This window comes from Polypterus senegalus, chromosome 12 (genome assembly GCF_016835505.1).
Source record: "Polypterus senegalus isolate Bchr_013 chromosome 12, ASM1683550v1, whole genome shotgun sequence".
NCBI lineage: Eukaryota > Metazoa > Chordata > Cladistia > Polypteriformes > Polypteridae > Polypterus > Polypterus senegalus.
The window spans coordinates 123250366-123266137 of NC_053165.1; positions in this window are offsets into that span (position 1 = coordinate 123250366).

A 15772-nucleotide genomic window follows, 5' to 3' on the forward strand; every position below is an offset into this window, starting at 1 on the left:
AAATTGTGTTCTAAATTTAAGCACTTTCCATAAATTTAAAGATAGTAACTTGTACTTATTGGCGCTTTATAATGAAGGGCATGGGGCAGAGAAGAAAAGCTTAAGAACTTACCAAATACATTCATTTTTCAAGCCAAGATATTTGACAATTATTAATCCAAGCTTTCCATGTTTCTGATGCAGGTTTATGACAATAAGAGGAATATGGAAATAATCATTTTATTGAATTTTCCTGGTACTATTTTTCTCATGGTAAGGATACGTTTTCCATTCGCGTGCAAATTCTCACACAAATATGGACCAAAACAAAAACAACCACATGGCATGAAAAGTGATGTGGTCCGTCAGGAGGAAACCACCAACCAGGGGACGAGAGGTTGTTGTACAGGAAGACTAAGTGCTAAGCTATCATGCACAGGTGAACTGATCACTAAAAGGCATGAAGTTTAAGAAGGCACCTTTAATATTTTAAGCAAGATTACATTTTACTTCCATCATTCACATGCACAGATTTTCAATGACGCTTAGGTTGGGGGACTTTGAGGGCCATTACAAAACTGTCAGCTTATGACTCCTGAGGTATAATATTGTAGATTTTGAGGTGTGTTTCGTATCATTGTATTGTTATAGGACCCATCATCTTTTTAGTATCAAGCTTTTTAACAGATGGTGTGATGTTTGCTTCCACAATTTGCTGGTATTTATTTGAATCAATTCTTCCCTCTACCCATGATATGTTCCCTGTGTCACTGACTGCAACCCAAGCCCAAAGCATGATCAATCCACCCCCATGCTTAATAGTTGGAGAAGTGTTCTTTTCCTGGAATGTGGCACCCTTTTACTCAAAACACACCTTTGCCCACTGTGGCCAAAATTGAATGTCCATTTTGACTTCATTGGTTCACAGGTCTGGCTTCCAAAATGCATCAGGCTTGTTTAGATGTTTATTTACAAACTTCAGGTGCTGAATTTTGTGGCTAGTATGCAGGAAAAGTTTTCTTCTGCCGACTCTACCATGAAGTTCATATTTATTCAGGAGTTGCTGCACAGTAGAACAGTGCGCCACCACTTCAGAGTCTGCTAAATCTCCCTGAAGGTCTTTTGCAGTCAAACATAGGTTTTTATTTGCCTTTCTAGCAATCCAACAAGCAGCTCTTTCAGAAGGTTTTGTCTTCCAACTCTCAATTTGACCTCCACTTTTCCTGTTTTTGACATTTCTTAATAACAATACAAACTGAGAAAACAGTTACCTGCAAAAGCTATGCTCTCTTCTTGTTGCCTTCTCCTACTTTATGAGCATCACTTAATTTATTTTTCAGAGGCTAGACAGCTACTAATTGTTTGGACAAGGTTTGAGAATTCAGAGAATTTGTATAGCTTTACACTTTGTATCACCTGCAGTTTACTAACAATGACTGAGAACAAAAGCCATAGCCCTAACAAGCTAATTAAAGTCTGAGACCTTGGTTAAAATTATCTGAAATCTCACATATCTTGGGCTGAACCAAACTTTTGTATGGTGCTCCTTTCCTTTCTTCACTGTACAATTGTATAAAACAAAAACAACACACTAATCTTGCATAAAATGCTGAAAAGAAATGTGTCACGTTTATGCCTTTTGGTGATCAGTTCATCTTTGTTCCCCTAACAATTCACAGTAACAAGACATTTTAAACAAAGATGCCCAAACTTTTGGCCACTGTATGTATATTTTTCTTTCATGGTTCAAAGTAGTATCTCAAGTTCTTTGGTGTCATTATACATGTGATATAATGTCTAGTAATATGATGAAACTGAAAATTCAAGGTGAATGAGTACTGCAATCACATTTTTAGTGTAAGTGCCTTTCAAAAACAGTACAGTGTGGTGGGGTACACTATATCTGTTAAAAACGAGCTGCATTTTTATTTTAATACATTTATACAACGACTTTTTATTTAAGAAGTTTTCTATGACAATATTTACACTTTATGCATCAAAGTTGGGAAAGCTTTTCAGTGGATTTGGTGATAGCACCTTACTGTTTTAATAGTAAAAGTAGTAAAAGTAACATAAAATTCTCAAACCGCGTAATCCAGTTCTGGTTCGCGTATTGACAAGTATTTTCTAGTTTGCCAAATGAAGAACTCGCGAATTCCATAAAATCAGTGAACAGGGAAAACCCTACGACACTGGATCCATGCGGCACGGTGATGCTCACTAAGCATATCAAGCACAGTGCTAAAACTCCTGTTCTTTGGAACTAAACACCACAGAGTGTGCCTGCAACCACTAGCCCACAAACAAAGTTTGTACCAAATATATGCATCGTTGGTATTCTGCGCTCATTTACGTGACGTATGGACTAACATTCAGAGAGCAATCCAACTACTCTATCACCTCCAACATTGACGATACGGCCTCCATAACCACACAAAAGTTTCATTACCTTTTCATTGCGAACAGGTACGGCTCCCGCCGTCGATTGGATCGGTGGCTGCTTAATATTTAGCGAATTGGTCACCGACATGATTGTCTTGAATAAAACACCAGACGATACCCGAAAAACTACAAGTATGTATGAAAGTATACAGCAAATTCCACCAACACCAAACCACAACTTCGAGTGGGAAATACCGGAAGTACTCTTTTCCACGTGATCGTAATAACCTGACGCATTTTCCCCGAGTAAGTGTTACTACTGCCAACTAATGTTTGGAAGGAGTATTGTACTTCAAGAGCACATTTAAATTATGCAGAAAATACCTCCCGTAGATTTGTTAAGTGAATTAAAAGGATTTCAGAATGTATGAATTGATGGGTGAAGACTTGAGATAATGCGCAAGAAAAACAGGCTGCTTTTAAATAGCCATTTGCGTAAATTGGTTGCAGATTAAAGTAACGAATGACATCAGAGCACTCCTGTTGATTCTTGTATTTTTTATTATATAGGAATTATATGTTTTGAATTATATTGGAAGACTTGAACTGCCACATTATCATGAGAAAATTTAGTTTTCTGCCACATACAGAAATAAAGCAACAGTAAAGATTAAAACAAATGGTAAGTAAATATTACTCAATAAGGCAGCAGGATTTACCTTGGGCAGAAGGCAAGCTAACAGAGGCACAGTGTGATGCTCTGGGCAATGTTGTACTGGGAAACTTTGGGTACTCATGTGATTGTTACATTGACACATAACATCTAACTATGATTGTTACACACCAACAAAGACGTCACATACACCCTTTCATGACAATAGTATTCCCTGTTTTTGTAAAGTATTAATTTCCTTGGAAATAGTGAATATCTATCTATCTATCTATCTATCTATCTATCTATCTATCTATCTATCTATCTTTGACAGACAACAAGTCCTTCTCAAAGAGTCACCAGACTAAAAAGAAAGAAAACTAAAAAGAAAGAAAAAGAAAAACTTTTGACTTGGCTGTTACAGTCACATTGTGGCATTATACAGATATTTGCTGTGCTAAGACGATTTTAAATCTATGTAATCAATTAAGACCTCAGCTTTAACATTTGCATTGCACTATGTATTGGAATGTATTTTGTAAAACATGTAGTAATAAGCCTCGCAGTTAGGAGACCCAGGTTCACTTCCCGGGTCCTCCCTGCGTGGAGTTTGCATGTTCTCCCCGTGTCTGCGTGGGTTTCCTCCGGGCGCTCCGGTTTCCTCCCACAATCCAAAGACATGCAGGTTAGGTGGATTGGCGATTCTACATTGGCCCTAGTGTGTGCTTGGTGTGTGGGTGTGTTTGTGTGTGTCCTGCGGTGGGTTGGCACCCTGCCCAGGACTCCCAAGAACCTTAAGCAGTGCACCACATCCACTCCCTGAATAGTGACTGGTCATAGAAGCTCTTTGGTGAGGTGAAAGACCTTGGTTTTGCTGAAGTTAAGTTGCAGACAATTCTCTATGCACAAAGAAACAATGGTCTCCACTTGACTCCTACACTCTGTCTCATCACCTTTATCAATACACCCCATAAGTGCAGAATCATCAGAATGTTTTACATGTGACATGACCTGCTGTTATATTTATAGTTTGAGGTGTACAGGGTGAAGAAAAAGGTGACACCTGCATATCTATGAGCTTACTTCTTAACAAGGATGGCTGGATGGTATTGATTGCACTGGAGAAATAAAAAAACATAATGTTCACAATTGTATCTTCAACTCCAATTTTTGCCTGATACGCCAACTGATGTGGGCCCAGGTGGCATACCACAAGAAGACTCACATACGCTGGGATTTGTCTGTGAAAGGTTTACACTCAGTGGTGGCACAGTGGCACAGTGGATAGCGCTGCCTCGCAGTTAGGAGACCCAGGTTCACTTAGATAGATAGATAGATAGATAGATAGATAGATAGATAGATAGATAGATAGATAGATAGATAGATAGATAGATAGATAGATAGATAGATAGATAGATAGATACTTTATTAATCCCAGGGGGAAATTCACATTCAAATTCCCAGGTCCTCTCTGCGTGGAGTTTGCATGTTCTCCCCTTGTCTGCATGGGTTTCCTCCAGGTACTCCAGTTTCCTCCCACAGTCCAAAGACATGCAGGTTAGGTGCATTGGTGATTCTAAATTGTCCCTAGTGTGTGCTTGGTGTGTGTGTGTATGTGTGCCCTGTGGTGGGCTGGTGCCCTGCCCAGGGTTTGTTTCCTGCCTTACACACTTTGTTGGCTGGGATTGGCTCCAGCAGACCCCCGTGACCCTGTAGTTAGGATATAGCGGGTTGGATAATGGATGGATGGAGGTTTACACTCCCATGTTCTTTGACCTGCCTTTCAAGGTCAAGTAGGGCAAAACATGTGTCATGTATTTTTTGTATTATTTGGCAGGTACTATATATCATATATTTGTAAGTTTTAGTAATTATCCATCCATCCATTATCCAACCCACTATATCCTAACTACAGGGTCACGTGGATCTGCTGGAGCTAATCCCAGCCAACACAGGGCGCAAGGCTGGAAACAAACCCCGAGTAGGGTGCCAGCCCAACGCAGGGCATTTTGTAATTATGTTATTGCTAAAACAAAGTTATGCAAATTAATTTTGCATCACAAAGAGCGGACTGTAGATTCAATAGGTTTTAAAATAATATTTGTTTAATGTCAGCAGACGCCTATAGGTATATCTTGTTAAAAGATGCTTATATTTTGTGATCATTTGTATGGAACAAACTGCATTTTTGAATTCTAATTTTTTAAAGCAAATTTAAATGGTATAAATGAAACAACAAATACTACTTTCTCCATTGTACAATTTACTTTACTAACAACATTGATAGTTTTAGTGTAATTAGTATTAGTATTAATTAGTATTAATTTTTATTAAAACTAGGGGGCTTCGCTTGACAGTACCACCAAACCAACCCATTCCGCGCTATGCACCACTCACTTCTTGTCTCTGCTGCTCACGTATGTGGATTTCACATTCACCAAACAACAAATCTTATAATTCTTGAGGATATGCCTCTTCATTGGGAAGAAACACTACTTCTTCCTGATGGCAACATGAATTAGACAATCTACAAGTCTCCGACTTTAAGTTTTAATCCAAACAATATATTCAATCTCTTTTCGCTGTTCTGTTATTCACCGAGTAATAATTTCCATCTGTTTACGCTAATGCAATTTTTACTATAATTTTTTTGAGACTTTCAAATTTTAGCACTTTCATTATCTCTAACCTGCTCTGCATGTGTATCGCACCAATGTTTTTGAATTCTTTACAACGTTCTGCTTTGTCATCTACTCTTTGTCTTTTATTTTACGGCCCTGTGGTTAAATCTCTTGGCACAAAGTATTTCTCTGAAAAAGTCACATCTCGTTCCAGGATTTTTTTTATTATAATAGAGAGATGCTTTACCACACTTACTATTGTAATTTCTTAATTGACCCAAAACACAGAAAGTAGGAAGTAATGGCTCATTTAATTAGGCTAGGTGTCCTTTTAGAAGCCAGGGGGTAGCAGCTATTGATAGTATCTGGTAGAATTTCTGCTGATGCGACAGTACCTTCTGCCAGATGGAAGTGGCACAAACAGACCATGGGAGGAGTGGGAGCAGTCCTTCACAATTCTATAAGCTTTACAAAGATGACTTCAATGGAGGGCATTGTAAGACCTTATAGTCAGAGACACTGCAGTTCCCAAACCAGACAGTGTAGGTACTGGTTCAAACGGTCTTGATGGTGCCCCTGTAGAATGTTGTGAGAATGGGGTGAGGTAATCTTGCCTTCTATAGCCACGGAAGGAGGTGGAAACACTACTGCATCTTCTTAGCTATACAGGGCAGCTACCTGGTGCACACCAAGGGATTTGGTGCTCTTGATCAGTTCCACCACAAAACTCTCGATGTGCAGTGGGGAGTGCACAGCTTGGGACTTCTTGAAATCAACAACTATCTTTTGTTTTGTCCACAGTAAGATACAAGTTGTGTGCACTTGCGCCACTCCGACAGTCATTGTATTTCCATTCTGTAAGCTGATCCATCTCCATTACTGAAGAGACCTACCACCATTGTATCATCCCCGAATTAATGATGATGTTAGAGCTGTGTGCATATATTCTAATATGTTTGAGACTAACTAGCAATCTGTGCAAAACACATTTTTCTGCCTCTTCTTTCATAAAGTCCCTAAAATTATTTTGGAACAACATATTTTTCCACCTTATATATTAAAGTTTTAAACACTGCTTAAAATATTAAATTAACATGCCAATGTATTGTGAATAAAAATAAAATCTTCCATTATCAATGCAGTTATGCAAAATTAGCATTCTATTCTTATTCTGTATAAATAAGCACCAATGTAAATTTTGCTTGAAATGTTAGGATTGGCTCTTCCATACATAGAAGTTGTTATTTCACATTAAAAATAGATACTTTTGTCATGACATAAAGAAAGGATGGAGGAAAAAAATCAATGTAACATACAGTATATATCTTGTATACTTGTATATTGTCAATTATAATAGTCTCGTCGCTTCTGCAACTTCCACTATATATCCACAGCTTTTGATACATTTTCTCCATGTGGTTGTCACTATTAAAATCTTGTCTTCTGGTATCACCTGGTTCATCTGGTATCACAATGTAGCGGGGCTACATAGTAGTAATAGTGTTTCTGTTCGTACCACGTGCGTTGTTTCCATCATCCCGTTTACTGTTTGTGTATGTCAGTGAATGCTGATGGAAGGAGATTGCAGCCCCAAACCTGGAAAACACCGGTTTTCAATTAATCAATTACATTCGTCACAGGACTATAAAAACAATCAAGAGAAGAGGAAGAGAGGAGAGAAGGAGATTTTTGATATACGACCACGAACCACCTGTACCTGCTGTATTTCACATCGCGCATTTCCATCCAGTTTGTTTTTCATTCTGCCAGACTCACTCCAACACCCTCATCATCGAGAGACCCCGGGTCGGATCATTTTCCACCACCGCCGATGATACACGGTGAGGCTGTTCCATTTTTGTTTCCGGGAATTACAAACACTCCATATATCGGTTAACCAGTCATCTGCATTCAGGACAATTGTTACTGGGACTCAAGTTCACGACTGTTCATTTCCGTATTTCATTCATTCTTTTTTGGTATTTGTGTTGTTTGTTATATGTTACAAGGGCAAGGGAGGGGTAGTTATATTCATTTAGGGATTTATCACGGTGTTGCTTTGGTGGAGGGATATTTATAATTTATTTAGCTTTTCTATTTCATTTAATACATTTTATCAGTTTAAGTTTACATATCTGTTTTGCTTTTGTGCTTATTTCCACCGTCGATTGTGGGGAAAAGGTTTAATTTGTTAAAGGTACGGCTTGATTAGATTCAACCTCAGCAATTAATCCAGGCCACAGGTCTTGGAGGTGTAGCTGCCGGCCGGGTAAAGGGCGGCCGTTACATAAGTGGTGCCCTCTCTGAGGAATCTTTGAAGAAAAAAAACCATCGCCGTCTGCCTTTATATATATATATGATATGATATGATATGATATGATATGATATGATATGATATTCAGGAAAAAAAGATTGGTTCGTAAATATATACATTGGTTCAGATATATATATATCGGTTCAGATACATTGGTTTGAATATATAAATTGGTTTTAATACATCCGTTTAGATATATATTTCGGTTCAAATATATCCATTGGTTGGGATATATTGGTTAAGATATATACATCGGTTTGAATAGATCCGTTCTGATATATATACATTGGTTGAGATACATCCGTTCAAATATATACATTGGTTGAGATACATCCGTTCAAATATATATATTGGTTAAAATAGATTGGTTTAGATATATACATCGGTTCAGATACATCGGTTCAGATATATACATTGGTTGGTATTTATGGGCAGGCACAACGCGGCCACCCATGTTTAGCATCTCCCTTTTGCTTCATCATTGCTTCAACACTGTTGTAATTATTGTGCACATTTTATACAAGCAGCATACGCTTGTCTGTCGCGTTTTGTTTCGTAAGCCCTATTTGTTGGGGGTCCTCGATTTCAAAGCACTTTTTTTTCCTTTCATTATTTAAAACACTCGCTTTTTAAAAAACCTTTTTGATATAATTTATTTATGACAGTATAAAATAAAAAAAACTAGCGCTCAAAATTATAATGCGCGTATCTAACAGGAAGAGGTGGCGGTAAGAGTAAGATTGCTGAGTCGCAGTTAAATGATCACTGGTTTGTGTCCCGGGGGCTTCCATTCTGTTATTTTATTTATTTATTTTTACAAATTGCTTTGAGTAGTAAGAAAGGCGCTATAAAAACGTAAGGAATTAATAACAATAATAATAATAGTAGTAGTAATATTATTATTATTATACGTGTGAATGCATGATCAAATTCAGCCGCTGCGTAGTGGGGTATGAATAGGGACAATACCACGAGTTCATTGAAATAATTACACAGCAAGGTGCACACGCAATGCAAACATACTGTGTATATTATTGAAGTAAAGGTTCATATAAATTAATTGTATACAACTTTTTAACAAGTTGAGAGATGTCAACTGGTTAAAATGCACGAAATTATACATGTATTGCTTTATAGTCCACACATAGTGTATGTATATTATTAAAATAATGATATAAAATTCCTGTAAAATGGTATAGAATCTGCGTCGTAGACTTATGTTGTGTCAAATCTCTTCAAAGTAGTTTTTGCTTTAAAAAATCTTACGGCAAACATGTGAACGTTGAAAATCGCTGATCTTAATCAATTTGTTTTAACGCATGCTCCGTGCAAAATGCTGTCATATCTGTTAGTAAACATGCACGCGCAGCGATGTCCTGATGTCTGCGTTCTACGGCTGCAGGTGTATTAAACGCTATTGACGTTTTACCGGGGTGCTCTGTGAGTTTTAATGACTCACATGGCGGAGTTGAAATTTGAGTTCAACAACAAAACATTTCCCGTGGATTTTTTTCTCCTTTTTTATTCCCAGGAAAAACTACCTGTGTAAATGTTTAAGAGCAAGTTGTCACTTATAGCATGACAATGGATTGCTACATTTATTTTAACGAGCTGTTTTTTAAATGTCTTTGTAAAGTGTTACTGGGTGTCGAGCAATGTATTATTATTACTGATATGTTACTAAATCTTACTATCCACGTTTCTTTGTTGATGAGCCCCGTTGAAGAATTTTTGGTAAAAGAACAGTAAACACGCCAAAACGACTGAAAACACAACTGACGACTGGTATTTTTCGATATCATTTTAACAAAGTTTACTGTCCGCCCTCAATCCCAGAGCACCCCGGTAAAACGTCAATAGCGTTTAATACACCTGCAGCCGTAGAACGCAGACATCAGGACATCGCTGCGCGTGCATGTTTACTAACAGATATGACAGCATTTTGCACGGAGCATGCGTTAAAACAAATTGATTAAGATCAGCGATTTTCAACGTTCACATGTTTGCCGTAAGATTTTTTAAAGCAAAAACTACTTTGAAGAAATTTGACACAACATAAGTCTACGACGCAGATTCTATACCATTTTATAGGAATTTTATATCATTATTTTAATAATATACATACACTATGTGTGGACTATAAAGCAATACATGTATAATTTCATGCATTTTAACCAGTTGACATCTCTCAACTTGTTAAAAAGTTGTATATAATTAATTTATATGAACCTTTACTTCAATAATATACACATTATGTTTACATTGCGTGTGCACCTTGCTGTGTAATTATTTCAATGAACTCGTGGTATTGTCCCTATTCATACCCCACTACGCAGCGGCTGATTTTGATCATGCATTCACACGTATAATAATAATAATATTACTACTACTATTGTTATTGTTATTAATTCCTTACGTTTTTATAGCGCCTTTCTTACTACTCAAAGCAATTTGTAAAAATAAATAAATAAATAAATAAAATAACAGAATGGAAGCCCCCGGACACAAACCAGTGATCATTTAACTGCGAGTCAGCAATCTTACTCTTACCGCCACCTCTTCCTGTTAGATACGCGCATTATAATTTTGAGCACTACTTTTTTTATTTTATACTGTCATAAATAAATTATATCAAAAAGGTTTTTTAAAAAGCCAATTTGAAGCAAAGAGGGTAAGTAATAGCTATTTTCTTTTGTAAGTCAATCAAAATGCTTAAGCCTAAATAAAGATCGCCCTGTCAAAATAAGAGACTCTTTCACCTTGTTGACGTGAATCATCTTTAAATTAAATGCTGCCAATAAGGAATAATAGAAATCACCGCGCTGCTTTCCAACTTTGACAAACTAAAGTTTTATTGGGTGAAAAAAATGATCTTCCGTGACAGATACACTTAATCAAGTAGTGTGTGCGACACACGATTTTTTGAGTTTGAGTGTGTGTGGTTTTCTCAGTTTTACAATAAAAACAGACATCAGTTATTTGTGAAGCAGGAATATTCTGATCATTCTGGTCCCTGATCACTGATAAACATTCAGAAGAAACAGCGCTATTCCAGTGTTTTCCTCCATAACATCCTTTCAGCAAACAGGACTAAGTTCCTTGCTGAAACAGATCACCCTTTAATGAAATGCTGCCAATACGGAATAACAAATCACCGGGCGGCTTTCGGTCAATGATAAACCAGCGTCTGTTGAGGTGAAAAAATGGGAGGTACTGCGGTTGCTATCAATGCTTCCTGGTAACTCAGCTTTTGAGAAGAATCTGTTTTATGGGGTGAAAAAATAATCGTCCTTGACAGATACGCTTAATCAGTAGTACGTGCGACCCACGATTTGTGAGTGTGTGTGGTTTTGTTAGTTTTACTATAAAAATAGTTAAACGTCAGTTATTTGTGATGCGGGAATATTCTGGTCATTTTGATCCCTGATCAACATTTAAAGAAACAGGGCAACTCCAGTGTTTTCCTTCATAAAATCCTTTCAGCAAACAGGACTAAGTTCCTTGCTGAAGCAGATCGCCCTTTAATGAAATGCTACCAATACGGAATAACAGATATCACCGGGCGGCTTTCCACCAATGATAAACCAGCGTCTGATGAGGTGAAAAAATGGGACGTACTGTGGTTGCGATTAATGCTTTCTGGTAACTCTGCTTTTGAGAAGAATCTGTCATGGGTGGGACAAGAGGGAGTGAGTGAGGCGGGTACAATGAGCCGGGGCGGGACGGAGCGAGGCTAAGAGGCGGTATCTCTGCGAGTGTTTTAAATAATGAAAGGAAAAAAAGTGCTTTGAAATCGAGGACCCCCAACAAATAGGGCTTACGAAACAAAACGCGACAGACAAGCGTATGCTGCTTGTATAAAATATGCACAATAATTACAAAAGTGTTGAAGCAATGATGAAGCAAAAGGGAGATGCTAAACATGGGTGGCCGCGTTGTGCCTGCCCATAAATACCAACCAATGTATATATCTGAACCGATCTATCTGAACCGATATATATATCAGAACGGATGTATCTGAACCGATGTATATATCTAAGCCAATCTATTTTAACCAATATATATATATTTAAACCAATGTATATCAACCAATATATATATCTCAACCAATGTATATATTTAAACGGATGTATTCAAACCAATGTATATATCTGAACGCATGTATCTCAACCAATGTATATATATCAGAACGGATCTATACAAACCAATTTATATATATATCTCAACCAATGTATCTAAACCAATGTATATATCTGAACGGATGTATTAAAACCAATGTATATATTCAAACCAATGTATCTGAACCAATATATATATATATATGAACCAATGTATATACTGTATTTACGAACCAATCTTTTTTTCCTGAACGGCCCCTCATAATATATATATATATATATATATATATATATATATATATATATATATATATATATATATATATAAATTAAAAAATAACAATCTTCCCCTCAGAATAACATCATGTCTGTAGTGCGTGCCGAGCTGGACGACACCATTGCTTCGCCACGGTGTGAGGAAGGAGTAGCCGGGGCTCGCCACGTCACGGTCAGAGCATGTTCAGCGGTGCAGCAGGTGGTAGATTCTTTACAGTCGCTGTACCTTGAAAATCACCATGGACCTGAAGAGGATGGCCAGGAAGATGTTTCGCCTCCGTGGGAAGATCTGGCGCAGCAACTTGCTCGCGTAAATGAGAGGGTCTGTGAGGTAGCCGAAAGCGCATTAGAACGCGAAGAAGCCTTACGGACCCGTATCAGCAGCACCCAGGAGCAGATGAAAGAATATGTTAATGAACAACTTAAACTCCTGGGACAAGAGATCGTGCTGTGCCTCCAGAGACGGGATCGACGCTTTCCTCGCAGCTTTTCTTCCTGAGGATTATGAGACCGAACTTGAAGACAAGCTGCGATCCATGGTGCAACTTCCAACACATTCCATCCGGGACTTTACCTATGAATATAGGGCTTTGTGTTTAAAGTGGCGGCCGGCCATGTCCGAAGAGGAGGTGGTCTGCCGCATCCTTAATGCCTGTAACCCGCGGCTAGCTGGGTGTCTCAGGGGGGTTGTGGGGTCGGTTGAAGATCTGGTTAGGGTTGGCTCACAGGTGGAGCGGGACTGGGGTAACTCCAAGTCGTACTGGAGTAAAATACAGTCCAGTGCAAAAGAAACCCAGTCCTTAAGACCCCAGCGAGTCAAGCCTGGCCGTTTGGAGGCCGATCTCACGATTATGCAGGTCAGTGCATCCCTCCGGGTCGTCCCAGTGTCGCTGCGGGGGTGGCTGGTGAATGCAGTGGTGGACACCGGAAGCCATCATACCCTCATCAGACAAAATAATTGGAGGAAGATTTGCCGACCGTCAGATAAAACGACACCTGCCCCATCTGTCCGATTCTTGTTGGAGGATGGGAGTGAACACCAGGCTTTGGGCAGAGTCCCCCTGAGGTACAGCGTACTGTCCACCACCTGGGAAATGGAGACCTACGTTCTGGATGACCAGCACCTGTCCGTCCCGTTACTCCTTGGGCTGGATTCTTTAACAGCAATGAAGATGACTATTATCTCTGTCCCAGGGGGTATATGGTGCCAGGGGAAGGGGTATGCGATTTTGTACATAAACCTAGGGAAGACTTAAGTCTGAATCCAATCAACTTTTACGCAGCAGTGAGGAGGGAAAATCAAACCTCAGCGGCTGCCCCAGTGGAGGAACAACTCGAAGAGGTCAGGCCAGTCCTGAAGAAGTGGTTGGGGGTATGGACAGAGAAATTAGGAGTTGCACGGGGGGTTACCCACGTGATTCATACCTCCGATGAAGTCCCTGTGAGACACCGGGTTTCTCCACTGAAGAAGGATATTATTAAACAACATCTAGAGAAAATGCTCGCCGAGGGAATAATTGAACCATCATTCTCCTCCTGGGCGTCCCCTGTAGTCCTAGTAAAGAAAACAGATGACACCTTTTGTTTCTGCGTGGACTACAGGGGTGTGAACGCGAAGATAAACCCGGACGCATATCCCATGCCTCTGGTTCGTGAAATACTCGAGTCACTGCATGGAGCAGCTGTTTTTAGTACATTGGACCTCCGTAGTGGCTATTGGCAGGTGCCGATGGATGAGGGGAGTAAAAAGAAGACGGCCGTAATCGCCCCTGAGGGCTTGTTCCAATTTAAAACCATGCCATTTGGCCTAAAGAACGCTGGTGCCACTTTTCAACGGCTCATGGAAGAAGTGCTGAGGGGGTTAATCGGGAAAATCTGCTTTGTATACATTGATGATGTTATTATTTACTCCCCTTCAATTGAACAGCATCTCGAGGATTTGGATACCATCTTTCATCGTCTCCAGCAAGCACACCTCACCCTGAACACAAAGTGTACCTTCATTCAGCCCCAAATCCATTTCCTTGGGCATATCGTGTCTGCAGAGGGGGTCGCTGTAGACCCAGAAAAGATTTCGGCCATCCGAGACTACCCCACACCCACAGACTTAAAATCTTTACAGCGTTTCTTGGGATTGGTGGGGTGGTACCATAAATACATCCCTCGGTTGGCCAACATAGCGGCTCCCTTAAACCAATTAAGAAAGAAGGATGTCCCGTGGGAATGGACCAAAGAATGCCAGGACGCCGTCAAGCAATTGAAAGAACATCTACAAAAGCCACCCGTCCTGGCCCAGCCTGATCCACGGCTCCCTTTTCAAGTACATACGGACGCCAGCAACCTGGGGCTCGGGGCCGTGCTCATACAAAAAAAGAACCAGGAAGAGCGCGTCATTGCATACGCTTCGCGAGCGCTACACGGCGCCGAGCTCAATTACTCAACAGCAGAAAAAGAGTGCCTGGCGGTAGTGTGGGCCGTGGAAAAATGGAAACATTTTCTAGAAGGGGTTGAAGTATACACTTCATGCTCTGACCTGGGTGTTTAATCGCCCGAAGACATCTTCCCGACTGACCAGGTGGGTGCTGCGCCTCCAGAATTTCGCCTTCAAGGTGACGTACCGGAAGGGCTGTAGCAACATCGTGCCTGACGCTCTGTCTAGGGTATCAGAGTCCTCGGGGATGGTGTGCTTGGCAGAAGCAAAGAAGGTATTTCCATCACTACCTAGTACACTTTATGATCTGGCCCAAGCACAAGCTTCCAGCCCTTTTTGCCAAAATATTAGGAAGGAGCTGGATAAACAACGCACTGACCGGGTACACTTTGTGGACCTCCAGGGAGTTCTGTATAGATCTGTTCCATCATCCTTGGGGGGGCCTGCAACAACAACTTGTGGTCCCGGAGGCGCTCATCCCCGAGTTTTTGAACTTTTTTCACGACAGCCCTTTAGGTGGTCATCTTGGCCGGATGAAAACCCTCTTGAAGATTCTGGGGGTGGCGTGGTGGCCATCGGTCCGGACAGATGTTTGCCGTCACGTGAACTGCCACACGTGTCAACAGCTAAAGAACCCACCTGGTAAACCATCCGGGATGTTGCAATCGACTATCGCAGTTGGACCAGGAGAAACTTTGGGGTTCGATCTGATGGGGCCATTTCCGATGACCAGCTCACGGAAGACTGTCCTGATGGTGGTAGTGGATTATTTCTCTAAGTGGGTGGAGCTATTTGCACTGTCTGATGCCCATGCCAGCAAGGTGAGCTCCACCCTGAAGAATGAGATATTCATCCGCTGGGGGGTCCCGAAGAACATCTCGGATAGCGGTCCCCAGTTCACGAGTTCAGTCCTTGATGATCTCTATACAGCCTGGGGAGTGAAGAAAAATCTTACTACAGCATACCATCCCCAGGCCAACATGACTGAACGAGTGAACA